This window comes from Hylobates moloch, unplaced genomic scaffold, assembly GCF_009828535.3.
Source record: "Hylobates moloch isolate HMO894 unplaced genomic scaffold, HMol_V3 SCAFFOLD_13, whole genome shotgun sequence".
NCBI classification, from domain to species: Eukaryota; Metazoa; Chordata; class Mammalia; order Primates; family Hylobatidae; genus Hylobates; species Hylobates moloch.
The window spans coordinates 13,891,737-13,905,857 of record NW_026652288.1 but is presented as its reverse complement, the minus strand read 5'-3'; the positions used below and the strand labels follow the sequence as shown (position 1 = coordinate 13,905,857).

General features: G+C 41.4%; 1 long non-coding RNA gene across 1 annotated transcript in view; it reads left to right on the top strand.

The window, feature by feature from the left end:
* The first annotated feature begins 2,971 nt into the window (after positions 1-2,971).
* Positions 2,972-14,121, top strand: part of LOC131381035 (uncharacterized) — a 101,913-nt gene continuing 90,763 nt past the window's right edge. The window contains exons 1-2 of the long non-coding RNA XR_009209449.1: positions 2,972-3,027; positions 6,258-6,392. This is a non-coding gene — a long non-coding RNA (uncharacterized LOC131381035). The remainder of the gene's footprint in view (positions 3,028-6,257; positions 6,393-14,121) is intronic.

Sequence of the window (14,121 nt, the reverse complement as noted above, 5' to 3'; positions counted from 1 at the left end):
GTCTGTGCCTTTTAATTGGAGCATTTAGCCTATTTATATTTAAGGTTAGTATTGTTATGTGTAAATTTGATCCTGTGATTATGATGTTAGCTGGTCATTTTACTCATTAGTTGATGCAGTTTCTTCCTAGCCTTGATGGTCTTTACATTTTGGCATGTTTTTGCAGTGGCTGGTACCAGTTGTTCCTTTCCATGTTTAGTGCTTCCTTCAGGAGCTCTTTTAGGGCAGGCCTGGTGGTGACAAAATCTCTCAGCATTTGCTTCTCTGTAAAGTATTTTATTTCTCCTCCACTTATGAATCTTAGTTTGACTGGATATGAAATTCTGGGTTGAAAATTCTTTTCTTTAAGAATGTTGAATATTGGCCCCTACTCTCTTCTGGCTTGTAGAGTTTCTGCCGAGAGATCAGCTGTTAGTCTGATGGGCTTCCCTTTGTGGGTAACCCGACCTCTCTCTCTGGCTACTCTTAACAATTTTTCCTTCATTTCAACTTTGGTGAATCTGACAATTATGTGTCTTGGAGTTGCTCTTCTCGAGGAGTATCTTTGTGGTGTTCTCTGTATTTCCTGAATCTGAATGTTGGCCTGCCTTACTAGATTGGGGAAGTTCTCCTGGATAATATCCTGCAGAGTGTTTTCCAACTTGGTTCCGTTCTCCCTGTCACTTTCAGGTACACCAATTAGACGTAGATTTGGTCTTTTCACATAGTCCCATATTTCTTGGAGGCTTTGTTCATTTCTTTTTATTCTTTTTTCTCTGAATTTCTCTTCACGCTTCATTTCATTCATTTCATCTTCCATCGCTGATACCCTTTCTTCCAGTTGATCGCATCGGTTACTGAGGCTTGTGCATTCGTCACGTAGTTCTCGTGCCGTGGTTTTCAGCTCCATCAGGTCTTTTAAGGACTTCTTTGTATTGGTTATTCTAGTTAGCCATTTGTCTAATTTTTTGTTCAAAGTTTTTAACTTCTTTGCCATTGGTTCGAACTTCCTCCTTTAGCTCGGAGTAGTTTGATCTTCTGAAGCCTTCCTCTCTCAACTCGTCAAAGTGATTCTCCATCCAGCTTTGTTCCATTGCTGGTGAGGAGCTCCATTCCTTTGGAGGAGGAGAGGTGCTCTGATTTTTAGAGTTTCTGGTTTTTCTGCTCTGTTTTTTCCCCATCTTTGTGGTTTTATCTACCTTTGGTCTTTGATGATGGTGACGTACAGATGGGTTTTTGGTGTGGATGTCCTTTCTGTTTGTTAGTTTTCCTTCCAATAGTCAGGACCCTCAGCTGCAGGTCTGTTGGATTTTACTGGAGGATCCACTCCCGACCCTGTTTGGTGGGATATCAGCAGCAGTGGCTGCAGAACAGCGGATATTGGTGAACTGCAAATGCTGCTGCCTGATCGTTCCTCTGGAAGTTTTGTCTCAGAGGAGTAACCTGCTGTGTGAGGTGTCAATCTGCTCCTACTAGAGGGTGCCTCCCAGTTAGGCTACTTGGGGGTCAGGGACCCACTTGAGGAGGCAGTCTGCCCGATCTCAGATCTCAAGCTGTGTGCTGGGAGAACCACTACTCTCTTCAAAGCTGTCAGACAGGGACATTTAAGTCTGCAGAGGTTATTGCTGTCTTTTGTTTGTCTGTGCCTTGCCCCCAGAGGTGGAGCCTACAGAGGCAGGCAGGCCTCCTTGAGCTGTGGTGGGCTCCACCCAGTTCGAGCTTCCAGTCCGCTTTGTTTACCTACTCAAGCCTGAGCAATGGTGGGTGCCCCTCCCCCTTGCAGTTTGATCTCAGACTCCTGTGCTAGCAATGAGTGAGGCTCCATGGCAGTAGGACCCTCCGAGCCAGGTGCAGTATATAATCTCCTGGTGTGCTGTTAAGCCTCTTGGAAAAGTGCAGTATTAGGGTGGGAGTGACCCAATTTTCCAGGTGCCATCTGTCACCCCTTTCTTTGACTAGGAAAGGGAATTCCCTGACCCCTTGTGCTTCCTGGGTGAGGCGATGCCTTGCCCTGCTTCGGCTCACACACGGTGCGCTGCACCCACTGTCCTGCACCCACTGTCTGGCACTCCCCAGTGAGACGAACTGGGTACCTCAGTTAGAAATGCAGAAATCACCTGAGTTCTGCGTCGCTCATGCTGGGAGCTGTAGACCAGAGCTGTTTCTATTTGGCCATCTTGGCTCCACCCCATCAATATTTTCTTTACTTTCTTAGGCAACTTGAAGAATGACTATATAAGAAAGTTAAGGAAAATATGACTTTAATTTACAAGTGAAAAACACAAGACTCAAAGGTGTCAAATGATTTGCCCAGGGCCAGGTATTTTGAGTCATAATTTATGAGTTTTTCCATTTCTAACAGTTTCCTCCCATTTGAGATGAAACTTGTGCATCATGTTTATTACTTGTTATTGAACCACTATGTATTGTTCACTGAGGCATAAACAAGCCTTCTTCACTTAGTGGTAAGGAGTGTATTATTTTCATTTTCTCGCAACAGTCAATACAAGAGAAAATACAGAACATTTCTGATAAAACTCCTTTTTTACCTTCTTATTTTTTCTTAATTCTCTCTTAGATATGTAGTTCTTAGTGGATTGATTTGCCCATTTCTGGATCCCAGAGGATGCATAACAATCAGAGACATATAGTGGGGCAGTGGCCTTGTAAAGCCCAAAGCAGGGGCTTATTCTTCAAGGACAGAGTAAACACATACAACTTGGCTAAAAGTAGAATTTTCTAAACATTTCTGTGGACTAAGAGAAAAAAGTATTGGGAATATTGGAAGAAAAATCCTTATTTTTCTTTCCATATTCCAATCTCAGATGTGTTGGAGAAAGGTTAATTATGTTTTATCTTTTATCCGTTCTGATTATAGGTGTAAAAAATAAAAAACCAATTACCATTAATTCTTATATTTTTTGTAACTCTCACAGAATTCTAATAAGACAGAGGACTTCAGTAGGTAAACTAATAGACTCCAGCAGGACTCCACACCCTACTGGAACCTACGAATATGTTACCTTTTATGGCCAAAAGACTTTGCAGGTATGATTAAGTTAAGGATATTGAGATTGAGAGACCATCCTGGACAATCCTGGTGAGCCCAGTGAATTTACAGGGGTCTTTATGAGAGGGAGGCATATGGTTAACATCAGAAAAAGATGTGATGAAACTAGAAGTTGGAATGATGCTCTTTGGAGATGAAAGAAGAGACCCAGAATCAAGGATTGTAGGTGACCTCTAGAAGCTTGAAAAGACAAGGAAAAGAACTATCTCCTAGAGACTACAGAAAGAAGGCAGCCCTGAGGATGCTTTGCTATTAGGCATGTGACTTCTGGAACTCTAAGAGACTATATTTATGCTGTTTTAAGCCACTAATTTGGTGGTAATTTGCTCCAGCAGAAATAAGAAAACAATACAGGTTCATCAGGGAAGTGGTAGTATGTTTTATAGAAAAGTAATTGAAGAAACACAGAACTGAAGTAACTCAGTTTTATGTTCCTATTAGGCTGTAAGGCCTTGTTTTAATTTAATCCTTCATGTTTTTTGTGTTAATGTCGCCATATACTCATCGAGTACCAAAAGCAGTTCCCAGCACTGTTCAGTGGGTTTCTTATTGGAAGTCCAACGATGTCCTCTGAGATACAAATTGGTCTTGAAAGGCTCTTGAATTATCATTTGAAGTAGACACATGGTACGAGAAAATAGAAACTCTAAATTGGTAGGCCATTTTGACACAGGAAAGAGGCTGGGGCAAGACTAAGTGGTAAAGAAGTAGAGACTGGTGGCTCAAGTCTGGATTTGGGCTTCATAAAACAGAGGACAGCATCTTTAGGATTACTTTCTGGCTTTCCGGGCTAGGGAAACTGGAAGATCTAGACACATACTCTGTCCAGGAGTAAAGGCACTGCATTTTGACCTTCCTTTCCTTGTGCTGTCTCTCAGGCATTTGTATATGGAAGATGGAGTATGGGATAGAAAAGAACCTAAAAATGTGGCTCAGGAAAGCAATGGTTTGCCATTGGGTACACTTAGACGTGTGTACTTTTGGAGAACTCAGTTGTTCCTGGCTCCTGGACTACTACTCACCCCAACTCCTGACATTCCAACTCCACAGGCTCCAAGTAAAAAGCACTTGGCACATTCAGAGATTGAGCTTTCTTAATCTTTTTGCCATTGTGAAAGACAGGTGTGAAAGCTGTTGGAAATTGGAGCTATTTTACCTGGTAGGAGTTCATTGTCCTAACCCTCCTGGAATATGTTGTGCACTTTTTTTTTTTTTTAATCTCAAAATAACTCTCTTTATGGGAGGTGATAATTTTATATTTTTAAATTTATATCTTTTTTGAAACATTTTTCTTACTAAATATTTTTGAAAAACCAAACTAGCATTTGTGATCACTATAATATTACTAATAATATGATTACTAGTAACAGTAGTTGATATTAATCAGGTTCCAATAATGTGAAATTTGCCAAATTGATATATAACATATACATTATCATTAAAGCCAACAACAATTAATTAAGGTAGAAAGTACTATTATCTTCATTTCATTGACAAGGAAACTAAGGCTTGGAAAGGGAAAGGTCACCTTTATAATAAAGTCAGCCTGTGGCAGAAAAACTCGGAAGATAAACTTTGCGAATAGATCTTCTAACTTTATCCAGTGAATCATTTAATTACTTGATGGAGAAAACTTCATCTTCTTTAACTGTGTGAGCCCAAGACATAGCATCATTCAATGCATGCAATAGATGCTTAAGAATATTTATTGCATTTTCACTTTGAGATCAGGCACTGGGAATGTATCAAGTTATTATGTACTCATCACTAAAGTTTGAGACACCAAATCACAAGAAGTACATGGAAAAAGTAAATATAATTGCACTCTAAAACTGCTGGTAAGGATTGTAAATTGAATGTATCTTCTTGGGGTGTGCTCTGTCATACAAACCCTGAAATATAAATGCCAAAATGTTGGAAGGCTCATGGATTACCCTTATTCCCTCAATTTAATAAGGCAATTGACAGCATTGTGTATTTCCCCCAAGATTTTAGTGTTATCTAGGTACCCAAATAGCCCCTCAGGTTCAGTGGTCTCCAGTGCAAGTGGGAGAAAATAGCATATAAGCTCTCCATCCCTGACATTTTATCCAGAGACCCATGAAACAAGTGAAGCAGGTGGTCAATATTCAACTGATTGGACATGGATATTTCTGTATCAGAGGCAGAATGATTCCTGCATCAGGCATTAGTCCATCGTCTTTCCTCTAACATCAGCACACAACATCTAATACAGACCTCCTCACCCTACCCAAATCCAGCATGACAGATCACACAAATGACTTTGGCAAATACTCAGAAGCAGGTAATTTATTGATTAGTTGATTGGCTGATTAATGAAATTTCTGGTTGTAAGAATAAGTTTTTGATCAACAGAAAAGGGTAAAAAGCCATTGTGGAGGCCGGGTGCGGTGGCTCACGCCTGTAATCTCAGCACTTTGGGAGGCCAAGGTGGGCAGATCTCGAGGTCAGGAGATCGAGACCATCCTGGCTAACATGGTGAAACCCCGTCTGTACTAAAAATACAAAAAATTAGCCGGGTGTGGTGGCAGGCACCTATGGTCCCAGCTACTCGGGAGGCTGAGGCATGAGAATGGCGTGAACCCAGGAGGTGGAGCTTACAGTGAGCCAAGATTGCACCACTGCACTCCAGCCTGAGCTACAGAGTGAGAATCCATCTCAAAAAAAAATAAATAAATAAAAATAAATAAATACATAAAATAAACAAAAAATAAAAAAATAAAAAGCCATTGTGGAAATGAATCACTCAGGCATGATACCTATAGTAAGTGTGATTTTTTTTAACTTATAATGAAGGAGGGATACTAAAAATTTTTCTGGAAATAGCATTCTTTGAACTGTCTGCTATGGTATGAAAGTTTGTGTTCCTCCAAAATTTATATGATTTCAACACAGGAATTTTGGAATTCTAACCCCCAAGGTGATAGTATTAGGCAGGGCCTTTGGGAGATGGTTAGGTCCGGAGGGTGGAAGCTTCACGAATATGATTAATTCTCTTTTACAAGAGGGCCCTAGAGAGTTCTTTTGCCCCTTAAGCCATGTGAGCATACTGCGAGAAGATGCCCTCCATGAGCCAGAAAGCATGCCCTCACCCAACACCAACACTTGCAATCACTGTTCACTCACAGGTACATCTTGAAGGAAATACATGAGCTTAACTAGGTCCATTCATCTTTATGCCTTGCAGATTCATTTCCTTCTCTAGAAAGCAAGGAAACAAGAATCTGGTCACAGGATTTTACCAGTGCACAGGATGAATCCACCTAATTGATGGCCAAGAAACCAACCAGTGAGAGCAGGAAGCAAGAACACCTCGAGACAGGTTGGTGCAATTATTTACTTTCATGGAGAGCTACACTTGGTCCTCGGCAAATCCAGACAAAATTGAAGCTGCTTTGGCAAATGTTAATAACCACAAATAAAGCCTCTGTTGTTCCTCACCACTTCATTTTCAAACCCTGTGTCTCAATCAGTACTTAGAAAAACAGACACAGACTCCACAGGCCTGGAGCTATTCTCCCAGGAGATGTTGAAAATGAAAAAGAAGTCAGCAACCCTGGATGAAATCCATTTCATACTTGTTTCATAACAATTGCACCAGATAGGGTATTGAAACACAATGAGTCTTTAGGACCAATTTCAGAAGCAATTTTTGAAGTTTACTTTTTAAAGGAGAGGCTATGGTATTTGGGAGAAACAAGTGGCAAACTTTTTCTCTAAGGGAACAGATATTAAATATTTTGAATTTGTGGGCCAAGAGGCCACATCGAGGATACTCTATGAGTGTTGTATAACAAGAGGGATCAGAGACAAAGCTTGCCCTGCTGGCTTTTTTCCCTTGGGTGGTCCACAGACATCTGGGTTGGTGAGCATGCTTTGGGTCCATCTGCTGGCTGATGTTCTTGAGAGGAGATGGAATGCCATCCTGGGTTGAAAGAGATTGTCCCTAGTTGCTTCTGTCCCAGTGACAACCAGATCTAGGCATGCTCTTTCTTCTCTTGGGAAGTCTGGCCTTCTTAACTAGGCAAGCCGGTTGGAGCAAGAAGACTCACTGAGTCACCGACTTCTAGACAGAGATTTCATTGCCCTATGCCTGACGTTGCCAGCGACAGAGACCTCAACATGTAGATGGCAACTAGGGCATGTGTCGACCAATGGTGAGGCTTAGCTGCTGGCCAGGGTAGCAAAGCCTTGGGGATAATGGGGAACAGGATGAAAGGGAAACCCAGCTTTGTTTCCACAACTCAAAATGCTAGTCCTCTGGAGCAGCGCCGGTGGGCTGTACAAAAACAGAGAAGCCTGGGTTTTGTCCACAGGCAACCTCTGTTTTAGATCCTAGCTGAACCCTGACATGATTACCTTGAGGAGACACACTGGAAGAAGGTAGAAACTGGCGAAAGATGTTTCTACAAAAAAGCTGTGAAGATAGCTCCAGCTATAGGTAAATGAGCATAGTCCAAAAGGCAGAATTGCAGTTGTAGACCAAGTGATTGGCACCATGAGCGTTAACAGGAAGGATGAGGGGAGAGTCCCAGGCAGAGACTTTATTGTGACCGGGGAAACGGAAGCACGTGTAGCTCATTGTATTACCCAGTCATTTGCTTCCCCTTCCGTGTGAAAGAATTACACATCCTTGTTCATTGCCTGGTGACTTTTGAGAACTTTCCGTGGGAGTATAGTTCCTGCCCCATTATCAGGCTTGGCCAAAGGACGTATTTTGACTAATGAAATCCAAGCACACATGATGTAATGCTAGGTTGGATCAAAATCTTTCTGAAACATTTCATGCTTCTGTCAGCAATTCCCTTTTATCTTCTGCTAACAGAATGTCTACACTCATTTATTTTGGATGTGGAGTACATTCAGGCCCACACTGCCTTTTAGCCCACATTTCTTGAGGTGGAGAGTAAGACTCAGTTTTCATAAGCCATTGAGATTCTGAGGTAATGGGTTACTGCAGCAAAGATGACTAACTCACAGGTAAAATTTAGAAGTGCAGAAAAGAGGCTTGTACTGGTGAAGTCTGTTACTGGACAGTCAGGTCCCAGACACCAAGTTGAGGGTTAAGGCCAGGGCTCCAGTCTCCATGATGGTAAAATAAGCCAGGACATGATGTCTAAAGACCCTAGTCCCAGGATACTTGACAGGATGCCAGGACAGGTATTTAGACTGAAGAAATACATCTTCCTTGAGCCACAAGGTTACAGCTGACCATAGCAACCCTGACCCCAACCTGAGTCATTTAATCATCTATCTGTGTATTAAGAGTCACCTACTCTATATTCCAAGACATACCAGGAGCTAAGGGTACAAAGATACCTCAATCTTTGGGGGCCTCAAAGATTAAGAAGGAAGATATACATACAAGCCAAATTTCCCAGAGTAGATTACATACTATGTTATAGCTACAATAAGTATATAAGAAGGGAGAGATTAATTACTCAGGGGGAGGGTACATCATAAAGTGTTTAGAGGAAATTCTGGGTCTTGAAGATGAGTAGGTTTGTCTAGCTTGAGGGACTAACATGTTTAACAGCAAAGAAGCTTAAGGATTAGACCAAGTTCCCTAAATCTTTCTCGTGCAGTCAGAATTTGTCCAAGAGAAGTTCTCGGAGTATGGTCCATTGGTCACCTGCACCAGAAGCAGCTTCATAACATCAACAGATCTTATGTTGTCAAACCTCCTGAATTGGAATTTCTACACCTGAATCCTGGGAGTATGCAAAACTAACTGACCTTCCAGATGACTCTCTGCACACTCAAATTTGAGATCCAGATATGCAGCACAGTGTGTCTCAAACCTGGGTACACATTAAATAATCCAGGCAGCTTTTGAAACATACTGATGCTTGGGCTTCACCCCAGAGATTATAATTTGATTGATCTGAAATGGGGCTGAAGCACTGGTATGTTTTAGAAGTTTCCTACTTTTATTTTTGTGCATAATCAGTCGGAGAATCATTGGTCTAGAGAAAAACATTGATTCACAGTTACTGTGTATCCATCATGTGTGAGACATTATCCATGGTGCTGTAGTGGCCACAGTGATTAAAATTATAGTGGTCTTTCTTAAATGTAACTTAAAATGTTGAAATCTGATAGGAAGATAGTGCCTGGCAGAGTAGACATTCAAAATCATACACTGAGTGAACGAGAGGAGAAACTTATCCAAAGAGGCTGAACATTTTAATCAAGTATTCCAGGTCATTCACAAGTACAGTAACTGAAGTTTAGGCACCGCTGTCCCTGGGAGAATGGGACAGTGTCCCAGGGAGAATGTGGAAGGGAAGGAGAGTTAAATGGGAAATAGGCAGAAAGTCTGAGTGCAGATAAATGTGGCTCAGACTGAGGGCACAGGGGCTGCAGTGGCCAGAAACCAGGCAGACCCGACAGGACTGTCTGGCTTTCAGAACAAAGAGGCTCCATTTTCACTGCCTTATGGGCATAGAGCTTTTGTTCTCTTGCTTCTATTACAGAACTTATCCTCAGAAAGTGTGTTATCTACCCGTTTCGGGTTTTGTTTATTACGTTTTCAGAATTGAATTTTTCAAGAGCGATTGCCACAATACAATTTTGTAAACTTGTAGAACTGAACATTTCTAATTAGGTTGCTATAGCCCTTAGCCAAATTACTGCAAATGTCATCTCTCCACTCTCTTTTTGATGCGAAAATGTAGGGCAGTCAGCAATATACACAATTTAGTCTTAACATAGGCAGACGCTGTTCGTGGTAACAGAAGGGTCTGTTTTTCATTAACCCAAAATTTGCTTAGTCAAGCAACTCCCTCATTACACAGCTTGCATTGAAAAGGAGGTTTCTTTCAAGCAAGCTGCTAGGTTAGCATTAGCTGTCCATAAAAATTAAGTAATTGCTCTATCTCAGGATGGTTAGCAAGTTGGTCATATTCAAGGGCCATCCCTGGCCATGTTGAGTCTTCTCTAATGGCACAGACTCAGGTTTCAGGGATTGTGCATCATTGGAAGACTTGGCAGAAACGTCCAGTCTTTCATTGTTCTCTTCCATGAAAATCTATTCTCAGTTCAAGAAAACATTAATTTGTGAGTAATCCAATTCTGTCAACCCCAGAACTGAATTCCCCTGCCTTTGTTATTTTATCCCCAGCCTTTCATAGATAGAGCTATGAATTGTTCCAGTGGGAAGCTCATCTCTACACCCCAGCCTGGGCTGGTTCATATGCAAACAAAGCATAGTAAAACCAATGAACAATTGATTAAAAAAAAAAAAAAAAGGACTAGTGGTCAGCATTGAGTACTCACTATGGATGAGGCATCATATTAGGCCCTTTAAGTCTCATTTCGCTCTTTTTACCATTCAAAAAAAGTACATTATGGCCAATATACAGATGAGAAAACCAAGTCAACAGAAATAAGTGGCAATATTAATGTTACACAGCTAAATCATGAACGGGCTAGTTACACAGTAGTGTAATTCTATAGCTCTTTCTTATAACATTCTAATCCACATTGCTGTGGGCATTAACAACAGTAATTTTTATGCTTAGAATCCTCACCCCCAGTTATGAACTGTGGGCTCCCTCATCATGTGTCCTACTCTAGGTGCACTTTTTCTCCAGATGAAGCTGGTTTCTTAAGGATGGTTTCCTCTAGTCTCCAGTTTGCTACTTTATGGATAAATATCTAATATAAAGCTGACTTCAACTCCCAAATCTTATGAATCATCGGCTTCAGATATTTTATTGTTTAACTAGATCTACCAATGAGAACAGGACCCCACCATTCTCTGCCCTCACCAGAAGGCTCCCTCCCCTCTGTCTTGATCTGACAGATGGGTAGATGTATATGCTTACGATGAGGAATGACATGCTTGTGAGATCTTCTCTTTCACAGAGCTAGCATCACATAAAACCGGACTCTTCACACCTCATTATTCACAATGTTGCTCATGGACTGATTTTTCAGATTCATTTCTTTCCCCCATCTCCTGTTGCTCTGTTGTGTAAGCTTTTTGTCTCATAAATTTATTTCTATTTTCAACCTCATTTTCTGCCCTTGCTCATCTAAGGTGACTGTAAGCTTCTTCCTAGATATTATTTGATTTCTCTCTCTGGCTCTACTGTCTTCCACCTATCTGAATGATCACTAGCTTAGACCTTCCTCATCCCCTCTACCTTCTAATTCAGAGCCAACTAGAAATCTTAGAAGCAGTTTTGATGACTCTTTCTTCTTTACATTTGCCATTCAACCAGGACATTGTCCTATAGATTCTTGTGCCTATAAATACCTTGGAATTTCTTTCCTTTTTCTCCATTCTCATTGCTACTCCCCTAGTTCCAGAGGCTCATGATTTATCATGTAGATTATGAAAATATCTTCTAACTGTTCTCCACACCATGACACCACTATATTGTATTCTACTTTTCTACCAGAGTGATCTTCCTAAAGATTATATCTCTCCTTTTTAAGCCTCTGAATGGATATCCATGCTTTCAAGATAAAGTCCAAATCCCTTATGGTATCTGTCTGTTCTATAGTTCAAATTTTATTCATTTTTCAAAACTCAATAGAAATTTTCTTTAGATTTAAGTCTTTCTCAACTCACCTGCTATGGTTTGAATCCCTAAAACTCATGTTGAAAATCCCAAATGTGTCAGTATTGAGAAGTGGAGGCTTTAAGAGGTGATTGAGTCCTGAGGGCTCTACCCTCACGAATGGATCAATCTATTCATGGATTAATAAATTAAATGATTAATTGATTAATGGATTAATGACTCCGGATGAGAATGACAATGGTGGCTTTATAAGAAGAGAAAGAGAGACTTTAGCTAGCACACTCAACCCCCTTGCCATTTGATGCCCTGCACTTCCTCAGGACTCTGCAGGGAGTCTCCACTGGCCACAATGCCGTCTCCAGATACACCCCCTCAACCTTGGATTTCTTGGCCTTCATCACTGTAAGAAATAAATTCTTTTTTAAAATAAATTACTCCATTTCAGGTATTTTGTTATAAGAAACAGAAAATGAACTAGGACATCACCCCACCCTGAAGCACTATTATAGCATTTCTTAAGTTGCACTGTACCTATTTATACATGTCCTTTCTCCTCACTCTGAATTGCAGGCTTCTTGATTAGGCAAGGACTGTGTCTAGCTAATTTCTGTACTCACAACTTCTAGCACAGTACCTGGCCTGTACTTTTTGAATATTTAACAAATGTTTACTAAATGTTTGGATGAAGAAATCAATCAGTGAGGGAAATAGAGGTCATCATCCCCTATCCCTTTTCTTCTGCTGAGTTCAAAGTATCTGCCCATACTTGGGAAGGTTACTGACTTATTCAGATATATGGATAGATGTGGTCATTAGAAAGACCAGTGAAGTTGCCCAGCTTCTTTTAGGTCAAACATAAGCCAGGCTAATACCAATTGGCCTTCGTGCTGCAGAAAACTTGTATTCAAAGCATTTACTTTTTAAACTGAAATTTGCATATGCCCTTACCTTGTAGAAGAGGAGATGAAGTTGTAAAATTATTCTGAAATAGGTTTTTGCAACTGAAATAGAGGAGAGATGAAAGTAAGGGGTTTGATAATGCTGATACCTGAGAGAATATGAAACTTTGGTTGTGGGTAGAGAGCAAGATCAGTGAGTAATTTTCCTCCTGACTCTAACCTGTAGGACATGATGAGGTGTGGAGGTCCTTGGAGGGGTTCTGAAACCAGGCACTCTGCCAGCTACTTACTGAGCACTGCCTGTGCCGAGCACTGCTTTAGGCTCTAGGAATGAAGAAGCAGTTAAGATGTGCTACCTGCTCCTGGAGCTTGCGTGTGGAAAGGGCACACTACAGCTAATTACAAGGCAATGTGGCAAGTGCTAGAACAGAGGGTAAAGAGTGCTCTGGAAGCACATCAGGCATTGAAGGCTTTCCTCTAGAGGCTGTGGGAGAGCTTTGCAGAGGGAATTTTTTTTGTTTTTTTTTTGGTGGAATCTTGCTCTGTCTCCCAGGCTGGAGTGCAATGGAGCGATCTTAGCTCACTGCAACCTCTGCCTCCGGGGTTCAAGCTCATTGCAACCTCAGCCTCCTGAGTAGCTGGGATTACAGGTGCGCACCACCATGCCCAGCTAATTGTTGTATTTGTAGTAGAGACGAGTTTCTCCATGTTGGCCAGGCTGGTCTAGAACTCCTGATCTCAAGTGATCTGCCCTCCTTGGCCTCCCAAAGTGCTGGGATTACAGGCATTAGCCACTGTGCCCGGCCTGCAGAGGAAACATTTGAATTATATTAGGAAGGGTAAGAAAGACTCCTCCAGTTTCATGCAGGTAAAATGGCATTCTAGCTAGAGAGAAAAGTTGGTGTAGAAATCCCAGGATGTAAAGTGACATGGTCAAGTAGTGATACAAGGGTAAATGGTGAATGAAAGGGAGTGTTAACAGATGAGTCTTGTGGAGGAAGTTGGCCAGAGTCATTGGTACTTCATGTATAGGGAGTGGAGTTGATAGAGGATATGAAAGGTGTTAACAGAGGAGTCTTGTGGAGGAAGATGGCCAGAGTCATTGGTACTTCATGTATAGGGAGTAGAGTTGATGGTGGACATGAAAGTGGGAATTTACTTGGTCACTCCAATATTGTATGTCCAGGGGCATCTTGGGGCTTAAAGCTCATATGATTGAGGGTATTTTTGATGAGTTAAATAGTATTTATATTTGTATTTTGTACTAATGCAAAATTAAATGCAGGTCTGTGAAAGTGATGGGCTCCGGGCCGGGCATGGTGGCTCACACTTGTAATCGCAGCACTTTGGGAGGCCGAGGCGGGTGGATCATGAGGGTCAGGGGTTTGAGACCAGCCAGGGCAACACAGTGAAACCCCGTCTCTACTAAAAGTACAAAAATTAGCTGGATGTGGTGGTGGGTAACTGTAATCCAAACTACTCAGGAGGCTGAACTCCAGCCTGGGCGACAGAGCTAGACTCCCTCTCAAAAAAAAAAAAAGAAAGTGAGGTGCTCTGAGTTTAAGGTTCATTAGGTTCAAAGTAAACTCTCTGCTGGTTCATAGAAGGTGAATATTGGTAT